Below are 25398 nucleotides of genomic sequence, written 5' to 3'. Positions count from 1 at the left end.
GTGAATTCATCACCTCTGAAGTTAGCAGTCTGTGATTATTTGGAACAGAATGGTACTGTGCATTGTACTTTTGACTGTAGTGGTGCATGCTGTGAATTCATCACCTCAGAAGTAAGCAGTCTGTGAGTATTTGGAACAGAATTGTACTGTGCATTGTACTTTTGACTGTAGTGGTGCATGCTGTGAATTCATCACCTCAGAAGTAAGCAGTCTGTGAGTATTTGGAATAGAATGGTACTGTCCATTGTACTTTTGACTGTAGTGGTGCATGCTGTGAATTTATCACCTCAGAAGTTAGCAGTCTGTGAGTATTTGGAACAGAATTGTGCTGTGCATTGTACTTTTGACTGTAGTGGTGCATGCTGTGAATTCATCACCTCTGAAGTTAGCAGTCTGTGAGTATTTGGAACAGAATTGTACTGTGCATTGTACTTTTGACTGTAGTGGTGCATGCTGTGAATTCATCACCTCTGAAGTTAGCAGTCTGTGAGTATTTGGAACAGAATGGTACTGTCCATTGTACTTTTGACTGTAGTGGTGCATGCTGTGAATTCATCACCTTTGAAGTAAGCAGTCTGTGAGGATTTGGAACAGAATTGTGTTGTGCATTGTACTTTTTGACTGTAGTGGTGCATGCTGTGAATTCATCACCTCTGAAGTTAGCTGTCTGTGAGTATTTGGAACAGAATGGTACTGTGCATTGTACTTTTGACTGTAGTGGTACATGCTGTGAATTCATCACCTCTGAAGTTAGCTGTCTGTGAGTATTTGGAACAGAATTGTACTGTCCATTGTACTTTTGACTGTAGTGGTGTATGCTGTGAATTCATCACCTCTGAAGTAAGCAGTCTGTGAGTATCTGGAACAGAATTGTGCTGTGCATTGTACTTTTGACTGTAGTGGTGCATGCTGTGAATTCATCACCTCTGAAGTAAGCAGTCTGTGAGTATTTGGAACAGAATTGTGCTGTGCATTGTACTTTTGACTGTAGTGGTGGATGCTGTGAATTCATCACCTCTGAAGTTAGCAGTCTGTGATTATTTGGAACAGAATGGTACTGTGCATTGTACTTTTGACTGTAGTGGTGCATGCTGTGAATTCATCACCTCTGAAGTAAGCAGTCTGTGAGTATTTGGAACAGAATTGTACTGTGCATTGTACTTTTGACTGTAGTGGTGCATGCTGTGAATTCATCACCTCAGAAGTAAGCAGTCTGTGAGTATTTGGAACAGAATGGTACTGTCCATTGTACTTTTGACTGTAGTGGTGCATGCTGTGAATTCATCACCTCAGAAGTAAGCAGTCTGTGAGTATTTGGAATAGAATGGTACTGTCCATTGTACTTTTGACTGTAGTGGTGCATGCTGTGAATTTATCACCTCAGAAGTTAGCAGTCTGTGAGTATTTGGAACAGAATTGTGCTGTGCATTGTACTTTTGACTGTAGTGGTGCATGCTGTGAATTCATCACCTCTGAAGTTAGCAGTCTGTGAGTATTTGGAACAGAATTGTACTGTGCATTGTACTTTTGACTGTAGTGGTGCATGCTGTGAATTCATCACCTCTGAAGTTAGGAGTCTGTGAGTATTTGTTCCGTACTCACAAAGCCAGAAGCTCATCAGGAACAACGACCATATGCGTGGAAATTAGGGGAAATTATAGCACATACCATGTTAGCACTATGATAACATGTGGGGACAGATCTTTGGCTAGGAAGGACCTAGACAAACCACCTGTTTGTCATAGTATTTAGTATTGCATGCACCTCCCTAGTTCCTTTTTCATAAAGTAATGCAGTAACTGCGCATTGCTTTTAATGATGTTTTGCTCTCTTCTGAGAGGCTAACCCTCATTAACTGCTTTAGAAAGCCATGGGTCGCTCTGCCTCACTACCATTGAGAGTCAAGTGTTAGAGCTGAATACTTGGTAATTCAATTGGAAGTCCAAAAGTACTGTGAACCCAAGTCACCAGTGTTAAAATACAAGAACTCTGAGCAGCCCTGGGGCCACAGGGAGCAGGTCTCACCGTCGGCCTCTTTTGGATTGCTCAGCACATCCAATATGTATTGCTCAGCTCCACTGCGTGGTACATCACTGTGGGTCTGTTCTGGGGTACCAGCACAGCGCGTCTGCTCCTGCTCCTCCGAGTTGAAGCGCAGGCGGTGTGCCTGATGCTGCAGCTTTGTACAGAAGTGTGTGACTGCCGTAAGTTGTTGAGCACAGGCAGTGTGTCTGCTCTACCCCTAATGTATTGTACAGCACACACGGTGCGCCTGCTCGATGTTATTAAACACAGGCAGTACGCCTGCACCAAGTTGCTGAAGGTCAACAGTGTAGTGGGCCTATACTGAGCTGTTCTGCACAGTCTGCTGGAGCTGATACCAGTCAGTCAGCTCACAACAAGAACACTCACTCTAGCTTCTCTGTGTCATACGCACACATAGAGGTGGGTGAGCCACTGAAAGCTCGAGCTAGGCTACTGCCTGAAGCCCTGGGGTGGCTCCTCCGCAATTGCAGAGGAGCGTCGCCACACTGGCTCATAGCCAGCAGGGGGGAAATAAAGCGATATACTATCATCGTTTTATTTTTCACCTGCAGGCTGAGCCAGCGTGTGTAGGGAATGGCAGGCGGGGTTATGGGAGGAGGACTGGTTGCTGTACTTCTAAGTGCACATGTGTGTTTGGCCGCCATCTTAGGCCACCCAAACACACATGCTCACTTAGGTTTCTCCAACCTAGCTGTATTGAACAGCCAGGTTGGAGAACCAGCACAGACTTCCGTGCCTGAGCGGCGCATCACACCAGCCCGCTCATACAATCCCTGCTTTGCTCCCATATCATGAGGGCAGAGGGGGTTGTCCACAGAGTCTGTGATGCTGTCCCAGTGTCTACTGGGACCAGCAAGAACACCGCGGCACAACGCAGGAGGTGGCTGTCACCTTCAGGTAAGTCTTTCTTTTTTTAAATTATAATTAAACTTCCCCCTGCAGTCACCCTCCCGCGCTCCCCTCCTGCGCACACCACTTTTGGTTTGTGGCGGCCACCACTGCTGAAGCCTGGCTCTGGTTCAGCTCAAAGCCCTATTGGAACCACGAGCCCATAACAAGCCGAGCTTTCATGCAGCTTCTGCCTGCCTCTCTCCCTCTACCAAGGATGTGGCATTAAGGTCAGAGCTGCCAACTGTGGAACTGAGGAGCCACGTTCAAATCTCGTAGTCGGCTCAACATCCTATGATTCTGGCAAATCAATAATCCCTGCATGCCTATAAATAATGCATGTGACCTTATCTAATGCAACTAGTGCTCATGTAAAGCGCTCGGCCTTTGAGTTCATATTATATTTAAAAACTGCACTAGGAGGTAAAAACATAGCCTTAACATAAGGAAAGACAAATAAATACCAACTTACTGGCTGATATGTAGAAAGGGAAACCAGAAAACCTGGATAAATCACAGCTTCCCAGCTTAAATTGTATGATTTTAGGCAAATATTTTATTTCCCCAAAACTCTTTTTTCTTCATTACCGTGTATGAAAGCACTTTGTAAGATGTGAGTTCAGGCTAACAGTTGTACAGAACTATCACTTTTGACAAGTACCTCTCAGTGCAGCGCTACAACATGCTCTATCAGTGTCAAAGCTTCCACACGTTAAATAAATACTCTTTTTATTGTAAAGAGAATTTATCATATTTTATGTGATGTTTTTGTATAATTTAAATAGCAAGTATTTTCAGGGCTCAGATCAGAGCCAGGCCCATGGCTCTGCTCTGGCACGGCTCGCCCACCTCTGTGCACACAGTGTGTTTTCAGTAGAGCTAGAGTGCCTGCTACTGTGTTGTACACAACAGATGGTGTGCCTCGTCACAGCAAGTGTGCTTACTGCCTCGTCTAACCCTAGCCTATCTCAAAGGGACTCCCCTGGTATCAGGGCACCTTTATAGCAAAGCAAGTGCACCCCCTGGACTCGTTGCCCTCTAGTTCTATACCTAAACACAGCAGTCATGTAGCTGTTCCCAGCCCTACACTATCGCTTCTGCACTTCCCCCTCCCCCCACCTGCTGCGTCATCTTCTAGCTTTTACAACTCGGCTTCCAGCCACAAGTTCCCTTTTCCCAACACAACTAGGCCAATTTGTGACGCTGTGTTGTGTCCACGTTCTTAAACTACTGTGGATCCTGTGTTTTGCGATAATCATATCCATTCTAGATGATACAGAATGTTTTCTTTTTTCTTTATAGTGTATGCGTTCATATTTAGACCCATCTTTTTAATATTGACACTATAATATCCCAGCTTTATTTTGTTAATAATAACACCTGATTTTCACATTAGTATCCATGTCTTTGTCGTGAGCTGTTTCTAGCATCTGTGATTTCATACTGTTAATTATGGTCATCCTTTAATGGAAACAGGTGTATAATATTCTTATTTTAAATATCTCAAGTCGGTATTGTTAATATTGGCGTTTGCATCTAAGTGTTAATAGTCAATTGTTTTTATTTATATCATGTGGTTTATAATACATGGGATTCTGCATTCCCTGTATAACCCCCCCCCCCCCCCCCCCCACACCCGCATGGGATTCTGCATTCCCTGTATAAACCCCCCTCTAACTTCTTTATAATAGGTGACGTGTGACGCACCCAATAGTATAAAGAAATTGCATAGCTGGTCAACTGTAATAATTAATTACAGTGGAGTTCTGACATCACAATGTCTGCTGCAAGAGCCAGCATGCGGCAAGAAAGGCAGGTCAGGTCAATCAGCGTTTAAAGCAGCTGTTTAAGGAACAAAAAATGAAATGTGGCCTTTCTTTCTTCTGTTTTTTCTAGCTGTCTAGTGATGCGCATAAAGGAGATATATTTATGGCAGCATGTTTATTTTTAACATTCCTTAGGTAATTAAAGAAACGTCAGAGTATTTTTGCACATTTCTACATAGTTGAGCTACTGTGCCTTTAAAAAAAAAACACTATTAATCTGATTCTAATATCTTTTTTCAAAAAAATTTGGATGTGTTTAATTTTGCACTAGAGCTTTTATTTGCATTCTTCACGTTTGCAAACATGGTTTCTCTTTCATATGAAAAAGCTATGCACCAAGCATTTAAGTGGCTTGTGGGATAGATGATGGTGTGACTGTGTACAATAAGGGACGGAGTATCTGCCGCTGTACATGATAAGGATATTGCAAGTTACCTCGCATTTTCATAACCTTATAAAGGAACTCGGACTTCTGCCCCGTTTCTGTATATGCTCATGGAACTCCTCTGTGACTTGCAATATCCTTGTAATGTGCGACAGAGGGTATTTTATTCCACATATATTTTTAATAATTATAACTATTATTTCAAAAAATCACTACTCTTGACCAAATTATGAATGTTACTCGTTTATTCTGATTAAAGTCTGGTTAAGAATAATACATCGAAAATGAAACACTACACGCTTTGGCACTCCAGGCCGGAAATTTAAACACGTTGCATTTTTATTTTTAGGGAGGCTGCGTGTGTTTTATTTTGCTACGGCGTCCTTGAAGTGCTCCCAGTTCTGACACGAGACCATGTGTATCTCTGTTGCCTTTTAAGAGGTTTCCCAGAATCTGGTTTTGGTCGATTTCGGTGGAAATACTCCCAGACCAGCCCCTTCTGACCCCAGAGCCCCCCCAAGCTCTTTTTCTCCCCGTGTCATCCCAGGGTCACACGCCCCCAGGCAGGGCTGGGCTTTATGAATCCAACCACTTTGTTCTGTTCACATACACACTGTGTGTAGAGGGGGAAGGAGGTGGGGCTGGACGGCATGAACACATCACGAAATCTTCTCCACCCAGGACTTCCATGCTCCAATCTCAGCACGAGGCGTCTTGCATTTCCTGTTTATTTCATTTCGTAAACACGTATTTTTAACAGAGTGGTCATTGCAGCCCACACCAAAAAGCATTCATCTCAGAAACACTTCCCAGGCCCCTGCCTCTTCTTTCACTCGTGTCGGTTTGCCCACATGACATACCAGTGTCCCCTTTCCTTGTCCCCTTCGTTTATATATTTTCTCCCGCCTCCTGTTTTCTCAACTCATGCATGTGCCTTCTTTTGCTGACTCGCTTTTTAATTCTCCAGCCCGTCCCTTCTCCCGCACCTGTCAGACGTCACAACCTGTACGCGGCTCATCTTTTTCCCCCACCTTTTACAACGGCACTCGGGCAGGACGGCTTATGCAGACTGGGAAGCAAAAAGCAATTGGCAGCGAGTTTCTCTACCGCCGGTTTTTCTCCACCCCTCATCCTCGCCGGTTGCTCCATATCCACCCATGTGCGGGATGGGATACATGGCTTTTCCCTTGCATTTTTCTCAGAAAGCAACTCCATTGTTTTGTTATGATTATTTCACATGTTAAACTGCACGAGGCACGCGAAGTGGTCTGCGCATACTGAAGGCGCGCTTCGTTTTCGCTCCTATCTTGTATCGTTCCCACGCCTCCACAGGCCACCCCACTCCCCACGCGGGGCTTCCTTTACCCACCATGCACAGGAATCAGTGCAGAGAGCTGCAGGTCCATGGATGATGCACTGCCAGCAACCCCAGTGTGCTTGGTGGGTGCTCTGCGCTCGCGGAGAAAGTGTTGCACTGAAAGAAGTGAGCGACTTCGAAAGTCTGTATCACGTTTGTCTCCCACCCACCACACACCTCTTGGTTTCACACAATACGTTTACCTACGCAGAATGCACGAGGTGCAGAACGTGGTGGAAGCGAGACCTTTCAATCAGTCCCAATCATGTTTAATATGTATGCACCATAAAATACGGTTACCCGGCTGCAGTGTTTCGGTAAATTACATGCAGTGGATCGCCTGCGCAGCGTTGTTTCGCCCCGTTTGGGGCTCGAAGCGCTTCTTGTATCACTGGATGCAATGCCACCTCTTGCCTTGTACTACGTACTGCACCCTCGTCACGTGCCACCTTCCCCAGTGTTCGCCCTGTCTTTGGTTTCTGCAGCATGTGCACCTCACCCCTGATGCGCGTGCACCGTCTCCAGTGATAAATGTGTTCTGTGCAGCGCGTGCAATGTATTGTCATTCAATGTGCGCAAAGCCTCCCGCAGTGCTTGCTTTACCCCTTCCACCGTGTATTGAGGATTTGCATTTCTTTGTGCCGCCTACACATTTTTAGTGATTGGTTCCCCTTGCAGTGCATCCTCGTGCTGTGAGTGCAGACTCTCGCAATGAATGTTCGGTCTCCTCTCCAATGCACACTATCGTTAAGGATATCCTTCGTCTGTATGATGAGTAGTTTTATCTGCAGCACGGCACCCTAAACAATGCGTGCAGCGTAGCCGATCGATATACTGGAGTGGAGGGCCCTTCTGCTTCCTCCCTCACCAGGGTCACAACAATTCACTTCCCATCACTGAATACAAAATCTTCCGTGCAGCGCTTCCGTGCATGCAGTGTCTCCTGCAGCGTGTGCGCTGTCTGCAGCGCTCACAGACTGAGCTCCGCCTGTATTGCGCGCCCGCGTTCCCAGGGAGCCCCCGGCGGGGGGAGCCTTGACACCGGTCACGGACCCCTTTCATCACGGACGGGCGCCTGGAAACCGCCGAGCTCTAGTAATTGCTTTTTTCTCTCTTCTAGGCAAAACCTGGCTTCTAGCCAATCAGCGCTTTGTTTACAATATGTGATTGACGGGCGGACTCGTGGGGCAGCCATCCAATAGCAAAGCCTTTCCTGAGAAGGGTGAGGCGGAGACACGAGCCAGTGAGATTTAACCCTTGCATGAACGCATCGTTGTAGCTCAGGGTATGTTCCTCTGGTAATTTACTAAACGTTTTGAAAATCGAAGTATCCTATAACGAGTCATTTTTGTTCAAAATCACCTTACGTTTTCAGTGCTGCAATCCCGCAGCGGCAAATACAGACATTCTGTGTTTATTGTAATTCGAGTATTGTTTGCATTAATCATGTTCACTGGCATTCCATTTCTAGCATGTAACTTGCAGGTTACACATAGATCTCAGCAATACATGCAATAACTAAGCGATGCATGTTTTTAGCTATGCAGTCAGCTGTGTTACCAGCTACAAATATAATACCAGCAAAGCTATTTGTGGGAAGTGTCTTGACACCCACTCATTCTCGTAGCTTATCTCTTTTGTGTGAACACAATGAGGGAGATGTTTACATTCGAGAGGTGCTACTTGGTTTTAGACTTATCTTTTAAATTGCAAACATTTTTAAGTACTCCCATTCCGAGGAGTGAAACCTCTCACACTATTTTTGTAATTTTGCAAAATACAAACCGATCGTCCGTCTTAGACAAAATTCGCTCAAAAAGCTTTTACAATTCCCAACAAAACAGTTTTCTGATCACCAGCATCAACCTTGAAAACCCAGAAGGAGAGAGAAGGTTGATGGGTAAGCCGTCAGCTTCCCCAATTCCAATCGTAACTTTTAACAGAGAGGGGTAACTCAGTTTATCTGAAAGACTTTTTCTTTATGTGATTCGTGAATGTTTTAATGTATCCCAAGCAAGTGAGCAGATAGCACCCAGGTAAATTAGTGCCCATGCCACATTTCTTGGATACTTTGGTATGTGCCTTTTAGTTATATATATATATTTATATATGACTCGTGAGCAAGGAGCGGACGCTCCGAAACGCGTAGGGTGACTTGTCTGTAAATAAATTTCACACTTGAAAAAATTATGGGCCAAGGCTTGTTGTCTTTGAAATCCTGAGATGGCGCTTTTCTGTGTGGGACGTACTAGGGTTGGCGATCCTGCAACGGCCCGCCAATACAAGTGGCGCGGGTTCTATCGCTAGCAACTGTTGGATATATATATATTTTGTGGCAACGCGGCCGAAACGCGTCATGCCGATCTACATGGAATAAATTTGCACGAAATTTACTCTTCAGCGTGTTGTGGTCTGTACCCGTTTCCGCCTACCTGCTGGAGTTTGGGAACCTGTTCTGTCCATATATATATATATATATATATATATATATATATATATATATATATATATATATGTGGCTCGTCTTCTTTCCTGTTGGATGTTTGGAGAGGACTTCTGTGCAATATATATATATATATATATATTACAAACAACCCTGCATTTGTCGGTTACGTAGCAATTGTTTGTGCCATTTATTGTTTAGAAAAACATGCACACAAAAAACCGACCATACTCATAGGACCTTTTCCTGGTATGGGCTTAGCTGGAAAGAAAAATATATATATCACAAAAAGAACTCCTTATTAGGCGTCTCATTAGAAGTACAACATCCCTTCAAAGTGCAGGGAAAACATGCAACTTTTTGTAGGTCACTAATTATCAATTGTTCACTGCTAGCTAAAATGTAATCTGCACAGTTAACTGTAGTTTGTGTGCATTCACTGCTATTTCAACATGTAAAGTACTCTGATGACTACAGACATGGCACACACAACAGAAAACCACAAATCAAATAAACATTCTAACGTTCTAACACAGTGGTGGCTAACATTGGTTCCATGTCCATATCAGATTTTCAGAATAACCACACACTATATCAATGTTTCCAACGCTGTAGACATGTATAATGTGTACCCTGTAATAGAGTTCAGGATTGCCACCAAAGGTTCTGGTGATGTTAACCGCTCAGCCTGAGGTTTTGTAAAAGTCACCAGAACCCCAAGATTCCAATGTAGAGCCATATATCTTATTACACGGTACCAGTCTGTATTTTTTATATCACACATTTATTTTAGGATAGTATTTGTTTTGAGCGAACTGCTTTCTTCGACATGCAGCTAACAATGTGCACTGACTAGGTTTTGTTTAGCTTACAATAATACATTTTTGATAAAACAAAAGACAATGGTGAGGGCCGATGTAGTACTGTGACCGTGGCTGCAGCATTTACCTATTAATTGCATTTGGTACATAACTTGTGGATATAACTTGCGACATAATTTGCAGATTTAAAAAACATGCTATTTCTGGCTCAAATGAAGGAAATTAATACTACAAGAGAACGTGCCACATAATTTACATTTTTGCTCCATAAATTCGATAACCTTGCAGCATAATTTGGTTCTCCATGCTGTATAATCCTAGTAGCCCTAACAGTGGTAAAGCTCTGCACAGTGGTTTGGGAGCTGTCATTTTTGATGATGAAATTCATATTTCACATGGAACAGTGATTTATTTCTCTCTCTCACACACACACACTCTCTCTCTTTCTCTCTCTCACACACACCTCCCTCCATGCTACACAAGTTTTTTGGTATGTATTTTTTTTTTATATAAATGATGTATTGATTTTAGTTCTCTTAAAAAAGATCTGGAGCATTTGAATGTCAATCCCAGTTTCATTTTTTGTATGCATTGCTCGCCTTAGACTGCAGATATGTCTTCCATTATTTTGAGAATGTGTGTTTTTTAATGGGACAATACAATATGATTTTATTTAAAATGTGTTACCATGCATCAACGCGTATTACTATAAGTGAGGATTTAAATGTAGTGCAGCATTGTAAGGAAACTAAAGACATATCCTAACAAGTGTGATACCTGTATAGTACATTGACACCGTGGAGCAGGTTTCACAAGACAGAAAATTGGAAATCAAAGTGCAGTTATTGACACTGTTATATGTTGCTGACAGGACTCTGCGGTTATAAAGTTTAGTTTCAAACCGTAGGCAGGATATGTGGGTAGATGTTTGCGTCAGGGATCAGCCTGCAAGGGTGAGCTTGCCTGGTGTGCTGATTAATGGCCGAGCGCAGCTCTGCCACAGCAAAAGCAGTTTTACCCAGACTGAAAGAAAGAAGACGTGCTTTGTTAACTGTCCATTTAATTTGTTATTTGTTTTAGGGAGATACATTTCCGAGGGCACACTGTGAATTATAGAACATAGTTCACAAGAAAGACCTCTTTTCTGTTAAATATGAGCTCTGAAACCACTGGTAACCATTCGATAAAAAGGCGTACACATAGACTAATATTGTCCTAATATTTTATCTGAAGAAAACAGAACCAGAGTTATGGATCAGGCTCAAAAACAACCAACCACAGAAGTGCACCTGTTATGAATTGTGAGGCAAGCCGCCACTCGTACAGCTCCCCTTGAGCTGCACATGACATGACAAGTAACATGATTGATGATCTCACTGATCATATCACCATTGACATCAATATTGACATCACTGCTCGTCAGCTTTGTGCTCGCAGTGTGGGTGTGTTTTAACATGAAGCCTTGGTGTAAGTGTTTTGTTTTGAGTTTTAGCTCCTTTTCAAAACATTTCGGGCATTGCAGGGGTTGGGCACAGGACATGGCCTGTGCCCAACTTCTTGTGGAAAGGGAACAACAAAAGTGCACCGCTTTTAGCCATGCACAGTGGATGTTGTCACTGCAACTTGCCTGTTTTAAGACTTGAGGTGGGTGGACGACCATTGGAAATCCAAAAGGGATGATGGTGGGAGTGTTGAACATTGCAAGCACTCACCCCCAGTCAACTGATCTGGGTTTAATCCGTCATCATTCTTTAGCTCACTCCGCCACCCCAGTTCAGACATGGCCATATGCAAATCAGTCTGACCCTGTGCCTCATGGGAACAGTCCAGCCCGAACTGCCAAGCCATGTCTTCCCTGGACTGGAAACAAGCATCCGCGACCATTGCCTAGCCCTGATGAGCTTTGTCCTTGCAGTGAAAGGATTGACTACCTGGCCTGGGCTGCCATGGGCCCCTTACCCCAACTCATGTAGTTCATTTTTCTTTAAAAAAATAAAAAATAACATTCTTAGTTGTAGTGATGTTGTAAACAATATCATCACTGATGCCATTTGTGATGTCATGTGTGATGTCCTGTGCCACACAAAGGGATAGCATGATTTGTGGTCTGCGCTGCGAATCATAAAAACTGTAACTCTGCTCCGAACAATGTTTTTTTCATTGAGTGTCCTTTATTTCTCCATTAACGACCAACCCCCTCTCTGCATGGCCTTCAACTTCTGCCACGACCAGCCCCAAATATGCGGCAGGCAGCTAACCACCCCTCTGTTTGTCCAATGGCTGTGCACAGCGGGGACTTCCCGCAGGACCGCACCTCCAGAAAGGCTTTTTACCCAACCCATGTCAGGCGTCCAACCCCTGCTGAGTACAGCCTTTGGCTCTGCACAATGGGCTCACACACAGGGGTTGTTGTGCAGCCGGGTCCTGCTTCCAACCAATAGTGGGTGGCCAACCCTGCAGTGTACAGCCTGCACAGCAAGTTAGGCTCATCCCACCATGGCCAGCCAACCCCTACTACTCTCGGCTTTGGCTGTACACATAGGTGTTGGGCCCGATCCCCCGCAGATGGACTACCCTGCTGTTTTTTTGTGTGTTCAGTTTTGTGTCTTTTTGATTTGGTTCTACAATGAAACTTTTTTTTCCTTCTTTTTAAAAACTTTTTTTGTACTCTTTTTTTCAAATCTGAGAAGAAGACTTTGTGGCATGTTTTTTAAGTGCTGGTTCATAACACGAGAGATGACGGGTTTGTTTATTTCTCTGGAACTAATAACGTTTCTACATTTATTGTAGTCTAGTGAGAACATCTGCAGCTCTGGGTTTTCTTCCTTCTATGCAGCTACAAGTACTTATGTTTGTACAGTTTCCTTCTCCCCTTCATCCTGTCGCTGCTTTTACATTTCTGCTCGTGAGTACTCGTTCGGGTGCATTGTTCATACATGCTTAATGATTCCACTTGCATCAAATCGGTACATCCCTGGATTATCACGCTGCAGAACCTGGTCACACAAAGTGGAAGTTATCTCTCATGTATTTACTCTCCTGTGGGGTATGTGAACAATGTCTACACTAGGCACTTCCAAGACATCATCTTCCTGCTGTACCACAATACATGACTGCGATCGTCTTGTTCCCCTTGCTTGCTGTCTCTGTTCAAGTTGTTGTAGAGATATTTTGTAAGACCAGATGCTTACCTGTCTCAGACTCGAAGGAGAAAGAGAAAATGGTATCCTCCCAGGGAGGGCAAAAAGTAGCCCACCTTTTGTGGTGAGCTAATCAGATGTTCCCTTTTTTTGCTTCTCAGGATCCAGGGTTCCTATGCAGCTCCTCTAAGTATAGAGTGATATTGTATTGTGAACCCTTTTCAGTTTGTGGCTTGCGCGACTGAAGAGGTAGGACTTCCTTTGAGTACTGTGAACTAAAAACGAGTACCATGAACCCCATACTTTTTTAAAAAACATGTGCTTGCTGTGAAAACGATTTGAGATATATTATTTGAGGGTAGAGATTACCTAAGTGCAACTTTAAATTCATACCTGTAGTGGTACATTTAATATTTTCCATGCTTACGGCCTAGTTGGTTTTGTGGTACAGGAAGCAGGAGCCACGGTTCCAAGGCATGCCTGTTTTCCAGGAACCACTGAGGATCCGCAGATCCTGTCAACTGAAAAGATTGGATTGGTTTTTAAGGACGCATTTATCCCATTCAAATATTTCTTGACTTTCTTGCACAGATCATTGCACTCCTCGCTATATGAGAGCTCTTCAGCCGAGGATACTAGTTTGTTTTTAATCTGCATATCTTTTTTAGGATCATAAAGGTTTTGCTAATTTGCAATGGCTGGTGGACAGGAAGAACAGGAGAGGGGAGATCCGGAGGAACATGGAGGAAACAAATGTAGAACTGGAAGATGTTCAGACGGGTGGTTCAAGATTACATTGCATTTTTTTTTAAATAGTCCTCCTGGTGAATAAAAAATTGTTCTCCAAGTATGTGATGCACACTTTGTGCAATAAGAAGCTAAGCAAAGGGGGCTGAGAAAAATACAGGTTGGAGCATCCACCAAGAACAAGCCTCTTAATGCTACAAGAAGTAGTCAGTGTACTGAGGAGGCGACAACATCTTCCTTAACCTTACAACACATTCTCACTCTTGGAGAGACTTTGTTAGAAGATATCTTGTAGGATGAGTAAGAACAGATTGAGCCTTGCTTTGCAACTGTGGGCTTGCATTCCTTTGTGTGCCACCAGGTGATCTCTTGCAAAGGGCAGAGTGCCTAAGCACTGAAAAATCGAACACTTTTTCACCAAAAGGCATGTAAAAACAATTTGTTTAACCCAGATCGGTACCCTGTGTTTCACTTGCATTTTTGTTTTGTTTTCTAAAAACGTCAAAACAAAACAAAAAAAAACTTTTTACAAACAAAATAGTAACGTTATCTTAGGAACCAACTTTAATGGTTCATAAAAAGAAAAACATATATGTTCTTTTGTATGTCATTGACAGTGAGAGAATGTGATGGACAGTAGAGATGAATGAATGAAACAGTGAGTAAGCCAGTGCATGAAAGTAGGAAAGTGAGTGGGAAGGATTGCAAGGCATGACCTGGTCTTGCACTCTAACCAATCTGGGTGGCCACCTTCACTGTGCACATCTCCTTCAGTTGTATACACAGCGAATTGGCCAGGGGGACAACCTACAGCCAACCTGTCACAAGCAGCCAACCCTGGCTTCACAAGGCCTTTGGTTGAACACAGAAGGGGTTTCCATAGGCAACCAACCCACTGCTGCAGGCAGCCAACTCCAACTGAGGGTGGCAGGCTGTCCACATCAAGGGTTTGCCGCTGGCCCTGGCCTCCAACCAAGCTCTATGGCCAACCCGCCTGTCATGGTCAGCAAAGCCCCAAGATGAATAGGGTTTGGACCACATAAGTCGGCCTTTGACTAGTTTTAGTTACTTCTTTTATTCATTTCTTTTTTATTTTTGGGGGGTGGGTTTTGGCCAATGGATCCTCATTAGGTACCGTGCATTCAGGACAAGCTTCATACCCAAGTACTGCGATCCCAGGCAAGGCCTCACTGCCCTAGGCAGTAGTGAAGATTCTCTTGGGTCCAAGGTGGCAAACCATGAAGCTTGACCTCGAAATACTGTATGATTTGGGGAAACATGGTTCCCCAACTCCACTATTGTTGGCCAGGGTCCGTGCTACCCTTGTGGATACTAGTGATCTGTGGCAAGTTTAGATGAGGATCCATATTCCCTGAAAAGATACAATAGATCTGCAATGTCTGCAAAAAAATAATAATAATAACTTCCCTTTAGGAGACCCTTTTAGGCTCCCCTTCCATTTTTGTCAGGGATGTCCACACTGACCCTTTACATGGCTTTTTTTCAGGATGGAGGAACCTTGCCGCAAGTCCTGAAATAGCTACTGAGAGAGAAAGATTTCTCTTGCAGGCAACCAATCAGAGCTTTTAGAACCATAATTCCTTCACTGGAACCATAATTCGGAAAAGCACGACAATAGAAATGTCTTCCTCGTCCAATTGAATTTCTTTGTTTTTTTCATTTATGGAGAGAATCTGTGAATCCCAAATGGCAGGGATATACACATGTTTTAGCCCTTTAAAATCTTCTTAGCCGTCTTGGATACTTTTTTAAAAGCATTATGTTCCAGCACACAGTAAAGTCACAATTACTTTTCTGAGTTCTAGGTGATTCCTGATATTTCTTATTTTCTTCTGGAGCATTTTCAAGAGCTCACCTCCTCCTAGATCTTCAGCTAAATCAGAAAGCAGAGAAGATCAGCACAGGAGGCATTCTAGATGTGAGATTCCTCCTTTGACTGTACAGCCTGATTATGTGACTATCGTTGCTTTTTTAAAAATATTTATCACCACATATCCTGGTAAGAAATTATTTGGTTCTTCAGAATTGAAGGAGAGCATGGCAACACCCTAGTTCTGTATTGCCTAAAGGCCAAATACAGATTCAATTATGTTCATGAAAAATCTCAGAATTTGGTAAATGAAATGGTATTTTGCCCCAGAAATCACAGCACTTTTACATTTTAAGCAACAGTGTGGTATGTTCTAATATTTGTATACTGCACACTATCAACTATAGTGATCCGGTGCTGGGGTGCAGGAAGCAAACTGTCCCTCTTTAAGATCTAAACCGATACACTCATGCTAAACGAAAGGAAGACAAAACATTGACATTTTATGATAACTCTCAACAAGAGTCACTACTGCCTGGTAGTTGGACAAACCTACAATCACCTGATCTGTTTGAGAGAAATTGGTAAGCACTAAATGTGGCTGACAAGAGTGGAATGCATTGGCCTATATTTATTTTTCTTGGGATGCGGCTCCTAATGGACAATAAACCAAGTGCTTCCACTTAAGAGACACAACAGAGTGCAGTGTGAAGCAAAGTTATACGAAGGGAAGGAGAGGCACATCCTTTCACATGAAATTTTAATACGCAGGTGGAAATAATACATTCCCACCTCCCCCTTAATACACGATATGCGTAAGGCCTATATATGCTTGAAATTGCATGTGAAAATGTGAATAACTCAGGTCTTTTGTGGGAAATATGTACCAAACAAGGGGATGGAAATGCCATCGCCCTTTAGCTACAGCTTAATATTGAGCAGTCAGTGAGCTTTTAAATGCTCCTTCTTTTGAACAATAAGCGTCTCAGGCACAGCAAGAAAAGGAATTCATGCAGGATCGCATAATGCGATACAAGGGGTTTGGTTTAGACCTTGAGTTGCCTGATTTTTAAGTCTCGATCTACTGATAGCTTTAGCTGTTTGTTGTAAAACAGACCCATTGTATCCAACATATACTTAGAGTGGGCTTTGTGTCCACCCCTTGCTCATGTTTAAATGGTTGTTGTCTCTATCGAAACTCCCTGCTTGGTGCTTTCCTCCCTTTTTGTATGTTCGTCAGTGTTGGAAATTACATCTTTTGTGTGGCATTCCCCCAGATTTTTGCCTTCTTTTACTAAGCCGTTTTTTGTTGGATATTGGACTGCGCACTTTATTCTTGCTAACCAGTGGTAAAGTGCTTGTGCTCTCTCTTTAAATGCTGCAAAATTGACATACTCCTAATTAACACATTTAATGAGCTTCTACTTCTCTAGTATATGGTACTTCATGTACCCAGGACATGTAAAATAAATGTTACAAGCAAGCTGCCACACTCATTGGGCCACTCATTAAGTAGCTCTATAATACATGCCTCCAGGCCTACCCCTGCAGTGTGACAATCTAAACCTTTTTGCCAGGCCGACATCTTCCTTTTGATACTTATAAGCTGCCGCTAAGGTAGGACCTAAATGTCTATAGCGCAGCGTGCATAATATTTAAAAAGCCAGACAAGTATATTTAATGTTTTACATGCCCTGGCAGGTATAAAAAAACATTTCCTGAGCTTCAAATGAGGACTATCGCGTCACTGGCAGGTGTAGCTGACACATAGGCCTGCCTCCCATAGTTTCCCTAGTCAGCTTGGCTGTAGGAGGGGGAAGTTGTGCCAGAAATGGTTTGGGCCAGAAATGGTTTGGAGTGACCACAAGGGAAAGTTTGCCCATTTTCATAGCCACACCTCTGGGTGGGCACAGGAAGCTCTGACCAGAGCCGGAAGGGATCTCCTATGTTATTTGGGGAAAAGAGGGGTACAGTGGGGTACCTTACAGTAAAACATGATGCTATTCATACCAGTAGGACAAATTTGAAACGTCTAGTTTAACCCTTATTTTGCCATTGAATCTAAGATAACCCTGTGCTCTGGTAGCAACCAGACAAATCTCTAAGCTGAAAATCCTTCCAGAGGGATCTTAAATTGTAATTGTGCCTAGAAACATTCACAAGAAGTTGTCTATTCAACTGTTTTAAATCACTTATGTTTTGATCCAGAAGGATTTCTAACTTACAATCAAACCCAGACAGTTCCCTGAAAGGCTTGTGCTTCAAGTGGGATTCCTCAGGCAGCAATCATACCCAAAGAGACACAAGCTTAAGTTCAATTCAGAAAGTCCCCTTGTAAGAAATTGGTTTATTAGATGAGGGGAGTAGGTACCCACCTCAGTTAATATCCTTGTTAGGGTGATTCACTAAAGTCACCTAATTAACCTGTGCTGAAACACCTGGGAGTGATAGCACAGATCACACAGGTATAATTTAGAGGCAATGTGCAAAATATGCGTGCACTACTACACCAGTAACAAAGTTGAAATGCAAAAACAACAAAAATCCCCAAACAAATTAGAAATATATGGTAAAATTTAATAAACAAAATGACAAAAATCCAATAAGGAGAACCAGCTAATTTTTTTATTAAAGTTATACCTAAATTAGTGCCAAAAAGCACAAAGTTCCAATGATAGCCATTTCTCCTAGTAGAACAGGTCCTTGGTGCAATTTGGCACTGACGGCAATAGAGCATGGGCTCGTTACACCAACCATGTTTGTCCTCGCAAAATAATTTACCTTCTGACTTTACACCTTTTAAGTCCCAATCCACCACAGGAGTACCCTCCTGAAGTCCCCTTAGGACATCAGAGGAGGCACTTTAGAGACTCACAGGGTATCAAACAGAGTCCAGTCTAGATTTAGTTACCACTGATCAGCTTGGCTGTTGCAGGAAAGGCCTCTTGTACCTTATTTTATCAGTTTAGCTTTGAACAGGAGATCTGCCTTGTGACTCTTGGAGTCTACTTCTTTGTCCTGGGTACAAGAGAAAGAGCAGGTCCAATCCTCCAGGGCTCTTCTCAGGTTGAAGACAGCAGGTTAAGTCCTCCATCAGTGTGATGAAGTGGGTGCCAGGAGTTGCAACATTTATGCTTGGCACGAGCTAGTTAGTGGAAACGACTCTTAGATATGCCCTAACCAATGGGCTACAGGTTCCTGGGGCTAACCCTATCCATTTTAGGCATTTGTAAGATGGCAAATGTTTTCGGCCGCACTGAACTTTGGGTAGGTCTGCAGTCAAGTTTGCATTGTCACTGGAGTGGATGGCACAAAGGGTGCTGCAGACCACAAGTAGCATTTAACTTAGAGGGCCTTGGTATCAGTACTAGGGAGCTATAGCCATTTAAGGGGATACAAATTTCATCAAATTGAAAGTGGGAGCACAGGTACTTTACCACTGGTTAGCAGGGGTAAAATGTGCAGTACCCTACAGCTAGAAATAAAATCAAGACAAAAATCTAGGTGTACACCAACCAAAAGATGATCATTTCCAGCACTCCTACGCTGTGACTCTATCTAGTCTGACCTACAGGCTCCTCAGATGTACCACTAATTTGCTTGCTGCCCGGTTCAGAAAGCCCAATATCCTGGGTGAACTTTAGTAGACCCTTAAAATGAAGCTTATTCGTACTCCTGTTCCAGGTTCAAGAAGACACTCAAACTTGTTTTATATTGCCAAAGTAAAATGAAACTTTGGCCCATTACACTAGGAGCTTGAGCTACAATTGAATTCGGAAAGACCAGTTTGATGATCAGATAATACTTTATTTTAGCAATGAAATACAGACATAAAAGAGCGTTACAAACATAAAAAGCATTATTAAAAACACATCTCATTTTGATGACATTATCTCCATTCAGTCCTCTTCCCCTGCCCTAAGCTCTGCTTCAAAAAGGACGACCCTTTAAGAAAAAGTCCAGTTTACAAAGTCAACAAGATTGTGAACCTGTTTTAAGGACACCAGTTGACAGCTTCAGCTAAGAAGCAAGAGCAATTTTACTAGGAAAATTAGCTCTCATGTTAATTATTGTTTGAGAGTTGCTTGTCATGTTTTTTTTAAAGGATTTTGCAATTGCTTATGTAAAAACATAAAAAATAACGAGTTACAAAAAAAGAGTTGCTTCTCATCCACAATTGAAGTCCTCTTCATTACAGAGCGAGGCTGTTGGGCCTTTAGCACCCTAAAATGAAATAAACCTGACTGTCATGAGAGAATTTCATAATGTAAGGTAGCACCCACCACATATTAAACCTTAGCCAGCAACATTTTGAAAAGTGAAAGTTAGAAACTAACAATAAATGTTAAGCCATAGTAAAGAAGACATGACTGGATGGACCTCCTGAGCAAGAAATGAACCAAGTCTTACTCTAAAGGGGTATTTCATTAAGAACAACCTTAGCCAATTCCAGAAAAAAATGTCTTTTGGACTGTCACATATAATTGAGAAACAAATCAATACACAAAGGGAGGATGAACACTGATTATTTAGGCTACAAAGAGACAGCCATCTACTTTTACACATTTGCCTATAGCTGCTGGGAAAGAGCACACAGCCAAACATCTAAGGGATGCTGAATTTAACAGTATGAGAAACAGCAGAAGTCTATGGCATAGCAGGAAGCCAAAGTAATAAAAAAAAAGTCTCATTTCCTACAGCACCAACGTTTTTAGGCGTACTGGAAGATTGCGCTGCTGACATTTTGTGACAGGAGAGGACCAAATTAAGTGACAGCGTTCTCTATATTATGCAGAAAGAAAATGCAACTTATGTAGCATAATGCACCAGATTTTGAAGCAGGATCACTTCACTATTTGCCTTTATTCACACAAGTTAACACTGTATGGCCAACGGTTTCACCTTATTAATATCAGTTTAACACCCAAATGCAGCAATCAGCACCTGACACGCTGCAATAAAAGGTCTGCTACTGTGCCGCAACACGTGTGGTAGTGTTTTTTCGGTAACTTTTACTCCATTGAAGCTAGAGTTTTTTTTTGTAAAATTAGCTATTTATGCACATGATGGGTTGTGTGGCACATCCATAATTGCACTGAAAATGCTGCAGTCACATAATTGCATAATTCAAGTGGCTTTGTCTTAGTTCAAATAAAACTATAGTAAAAATAAGTAACCTAACAGACAAACACAATTGCTAGAGATGCTGAGGAAAATAGTCTAAACGATGAAAACCACAAAACACGTTGAGGCCCACACAAAACCCAAATATTGATTTTTGTGCAGTCGCATACGCACGAACATTATGTTGTACAACCACTTTTGGGTGTGTTGTAAGCATCTCTCCAGTTTAATAGTGCGGTCCCGCTTCCTCTCCCATCCGCCATGTTGGGTGTCCGAACTTGTTTGGGGTTATGCTGCAACACCTGGAACTGCCGCTCAAAAGGCGGAAATGGGGTATTACCACACGCCGTCTTTTTTCCCATTCACCTGCGCAGAATAGACTGCGCGCGGGTCTGCTCTGTGATCAACCTATTAACTCCGCCCACTCACCGTGGAGATCGACAGTTCCATTGGGCTCCAGCGCCAGCCAATGGCGGCGCCTGTTTACCTCCAGCGTAGAGGAAGAGCGCGCGGCACGAGCAGGCCGTGCGTGGAGCTGGGAGTGGCAGGAAGAGTGAGGCGTGGCATCGAGCGTGAACGGGCAAATCAGCTTGCGGGTGTGCGGCAGCGCGGGCTCCCCCCTCTCGCAGTGCGGGCGGCGAGAGGAAAGGGGGGGCCGAGGGAGGCGCGGACAGTGGGAAGAGAGGGCGCGCGGAGAGTGTGTGAGAGAGAAAGCAGCGCGCGGGCAGGAGCCAGAGAGCGGCGCGCGGGCAGGAGCCAGAGAGCGGCGCGCGGGCAGGGACAGCTCGCGCCGGCAACAGCAGATCAGTGGGCAGGGAGAGAGCTACACAGAGCCTGGCGCTGCAGCAGGCACCGCACTGTGAGTCCTTTATACGCTTTATGCAGAACCAGGGGCATTCAGTATGTTAAGAATTTAACTGCGTTGATTATTTTAATAAAATAAGTGTCTGCCTTAGAAAATGCAAAATAGTGATCCTAAGAAATTGGTTACAATGTGCGAAATATTGGGCACAACAAACAATAGCTAGCTTTTGCAGAACTGTCATTATAAACAATGGTACGGAAAAGTCTAGGTAAGGATCACAAGCAAACAGAATACGTATTTGCTGCCCTACACAGTAAGCAATCTGGGCTCAGAATGCAAAATATTGCTCATCATCAAAAATATGACGATACTAACGTGTATGATGAAAAAACAGCCATAGAGGCTGGAAAATTGACGTGTGAGATAAAACAAAAAACATTTAGTATGTTGAAATGCTGATATCAATTGTATATTTTCTCAGTGCTACGTTTTTTCGAGAAAGTTAAAAAGCTTGCACGCCAACAGGAGCACGAAAAGCTTCGCGTAGATAATTGCAGACATTTTGTTTCTTCCACCAATAAGTGTACACACTTTGTTGTAATGTGCACAATGGTTGAGAGGAAATGCCCGTACCCTTTGTGAATTATAATAGATATGTAATCCGTGCACACCTTTGACAACAGATTTCTCGTGACGAATAAAAGCATATAACTGCAGTAAAAAAATATGAAAATAATGATAGGAGAAAATGTGGAAATTCAGGGAATAATGAAACGTTCATAGACAATAACAAACATACAAATAACCTCTCCCAATTAATGTCAAGAGTGACTGCATACAAGTCATGGGTAGAATACATTAAATAGTACTTGGATTCTTTGCAAAGGCAAGAAGGATGGTAGCAACAGTTCCAAAAGGCCTTGTTTTATGGCGATCACAATCAAATGTCACGAGACAAAGACATTAATTATCTCATTTTAGGATTGTAGAACTAGCGTATGGATGTTACATTAGATATGGTGGAGAGAAAATAACAGGAAAAATAGGCGAAATAGAGGGAAATGAAAGCATGTTACCAAAAATGTACGATGGCAAAAAATGCAGCATATATTGTGTTTTTTTTTAAATCGGTACAAGACAAAACGTGTTCTTAAATGTTTTGCTTTACGCTGTATTCCTGGAACAAAAATAAATGTATTTACTGCTGCAACCATGCTTGCACCCACTTTAATAACGGCTGTCAGATATCAATCAGAGAGTGATAAGTCATGAAATACACATTTATTTTAGAAAAAAAACAGGTTGTAATGCCGGTGTCTCGTGAAATTGCTGGTCTGTCTCTCTCTCTGTGTATGTGTAAATATATATATATTCTCACTTTGCATTTCTGGTGCAAGCATTTGAAAAATAAATAGGAAATGGCAAAACCCGGAGTGAATCCTGCCCAGCCTGCATGCAGTGCAACGCGATGCAGTATTCTGCTTTGTCTGTAGAGGTGGCTCCGGGAGATGCTAGGTATGCGTGTGTGCGTTTTGTCTTTAGGAACCGTGCCTGTAGCCATGAGAGGAGAATGTTTCTACATATGTGCTTTTCTAAGCCTATTTAAAATGCGTGCATGTGTGTCTGCTACGTTACCCACGGAGGGAGGCCTATCTCTGTCGCTGGTTGTGTGCGCTACAAGGGTGAACGCTCTCCAGGCCACTGGTGTGCCTGGCTCGAGGGCGCTTCGGCAACAAACCCCAGTTGTTTGCAAATGTTAAAATGCAATTGCTCGGCGTAAACGGACGCGCTATTGATGCTGCCAGACGAAACAAACAGTTTTATTGAACAATTTAAATATGCAATAAAGTACAAATATGAACAGTCAAGGGAGGGGGCGTGGGTGGTGTGGGGTGCATTTAAAGCAGAACCCCCCTCCCCGCGAATGGCCTATGCTTTCTTTAACCTTCCCCTTCGTAAAGGCTGATACAGCATGTCTAGCAGGGCCCGAACTGTTTGTATACCAGAACTTCAGAATAGAAAAGGGCTCTGACATACATTTTAAAAAATGGCAGTCTTTGGGCCACGTGCATTATTCAAAGAAGAGTTTTCTTATTCTATTGCTATTTTTGTACATATATATTTTTGTGTATTGTATGTGTGTGTATATTTATATATATATCTACACTAAGACTAGGCATCGTATATTAGTAAATGTAGGATAACAAATTAAAATAGTACACTGCGTAGTGAAGGGGGTGAGGCCTTTGGATGTGTGTACTGTCGAATGTTTGTATGATCATTATAGAAATCGCGTTTTTCCAAACTGCGTTTTTTAGTCGAGGTTTTAAAAAAATGACATAGTCTGGTTAAAGTTAAAATTGTCTTTGTTACAACATTAGACGTTTCGTTTTTCTTTTTTAATAAAATGTAAATACGTGAATGCAGCGGACGTGGGGTGTTGTGCTCCGGTTCTTTTGCTGAACGACCGGCGACCGGTGCAAGGGGCCTAAATGCTGGGCCTCGGATGCCCTCGTGGGAGGCCCCGGATCCTTGCGGACCGGGCCCAGGCTAAATTGTTTGCCGCCCCTCCGGGGCCTCTTCATCCGGCAGCGCCCGCTGGCTCCAGCTGGTCGGTTTCACTTCGGCTTCTCGGATTAAAGGAACCGGCGCACGGCGACGCCGTTCGATGGCTCTCGGCCGCGGGCATTGATCCCCTTTCAACATTCGGGCCCATTTTTTTTTTATTAGCCGAAAACTAAGTATCCACGCTGTATATTTCGGCCACATGGAGAGCTAAGGGGTGTGATTGCAGCATAACGCATCCCAGATTGGGCTAGTGTATCTCACTCTCGCCTCCAGTTTTTTAAGTTCGCCATCAGATTTTTTTTCCAGGCTGCTATAAAAAATAAATGTCCTGCCTTCAATGATGTGAAATTATATTTTGTGAAGATAACACTGGGCATTTTCTAAATAAACCGGGCTAGTGCCCGCCCCCTGCCTTGCGTGTTTCTGCCGCAGCTTTGTATTTAGATGTAGGTACACTGATTATGTCGGATTTAATTAAAATGCGATTAAAAACAAAGATCGCGTGTTTCAGTAAAGCGAGTTTGCCCCTCTTTTGGCCCATATAAAAGCGCGGATTTTGTCCTCGCCGGTGTGTTTTGTTTTCCGAGTGTAGTTTTATCTTCGGGTTGACCCCTGACCTTTCTCCGGGTACAAGATGCTGGCGTTTGTTTTAGTCGCTGTGTCTGCGCCTCGACGGTGAGGTGGCCTTGTGTTATTGATTTCTCCGGGAGCAGCGAGGTGTCAGGGTGCTGCCCCTCCCCCAGCCCTAGATAGGGGGCTGGGGCGACAATGGTCTGGGCAGGGGGCTGCCTCCCTGATGAATGCCCAGCAGATAAAGGTGTGTCTGCAGATAGATGCCTTCGAGCAGCCGTGAATCTTCTACAAAAGGTCTCTTTGCAAAGCTGATTCCCACCCTCGGTTATCAGCCTCGGGTGGAAAGGGTCCCCTTGCACCCCCTCACTCTCAGACACACACCTTTCACACTCCCCCCTCTAGCATCGAGGACTCAGCCCCACGTTGCTCTGAGAGGTTGTATAAAAAACAACTTTTATCCCACAAAAATGGATGTAGCCATAAGTCAGTCTTGTCCCCACGATCCCCTCGCCCCTCCACTGGCTTTCTTAGTCTCGTGGCAGTCCAGCACACGCCTCGGTAAAGAGAATGTGTTTAGCTGTTCTGCAGCAGGAAAAAAAAACAGCTTAGCACATTTTTACATTTCTGGTGCCTGCCTGAATTACAGCGAGGTTGCTGACATTTCTTTTATTTGCCCTGTCAAGATTACAAATTGTGTTTTTTTTCTTTCTGTGAGCTTTTTTTTTTCTTTTAGAGCTATAATCTTAGCTCCCCTCCCTAAAATGAGTAGACTGCGCTCCGATGTGTTATTTGTACATTAGTTTGCAGACGCCTTTTCTTCTTTCACTGCGCACGTTTCGCCGTC

General features: G+C 43.3%; 1 protein-coding gene across 5 annotated transcripts in view; it reads left to right on the top strand.

The window, feature by feature from the left end:
* The window catches only part of BAHCC1 (BAH domain and coiled-coil containing 1), a 411074-nt gene that overhangs the window by 80614 nt on the left and 305062 nt on the right, over nucleotides 1-25398 (top strand). For 2 of the 5 annotated variants that reach the window (XM_085617383.1, XM_085617381.1), the window contains exon 1: nucleotides 21254-21467. The exons of 1 other annotated variant lie outside the window; for it this stretch is intronic. The gene's annotated coding sequence lies outside the window, so the exon portion shown is untranslated. Of the gene's footprint in view, nucleotides 1-21253; nucleotides 21468-25398 lie in introns of those variants that run through there. 2 more of the 5 variants (XM_085617386.1, XM_085617385.1) reach the window with 1 other exon arrangement.

Source organism: Triturus cristatus, chromosome 7 (assembly GCF_964204655.1).
Source record: "Triturus cristatus chromosome 7, aTriCri1.1, whole genome shotgun sequence".
NCBI lineage: Eukaryota > Metazoa > Chordata > Amphibia > Caudata > Salamandridae > Triturus > Triturus cristatus.
This window is presented reverse-complemented; position numbering and strand designations above follow the sequence as displayed.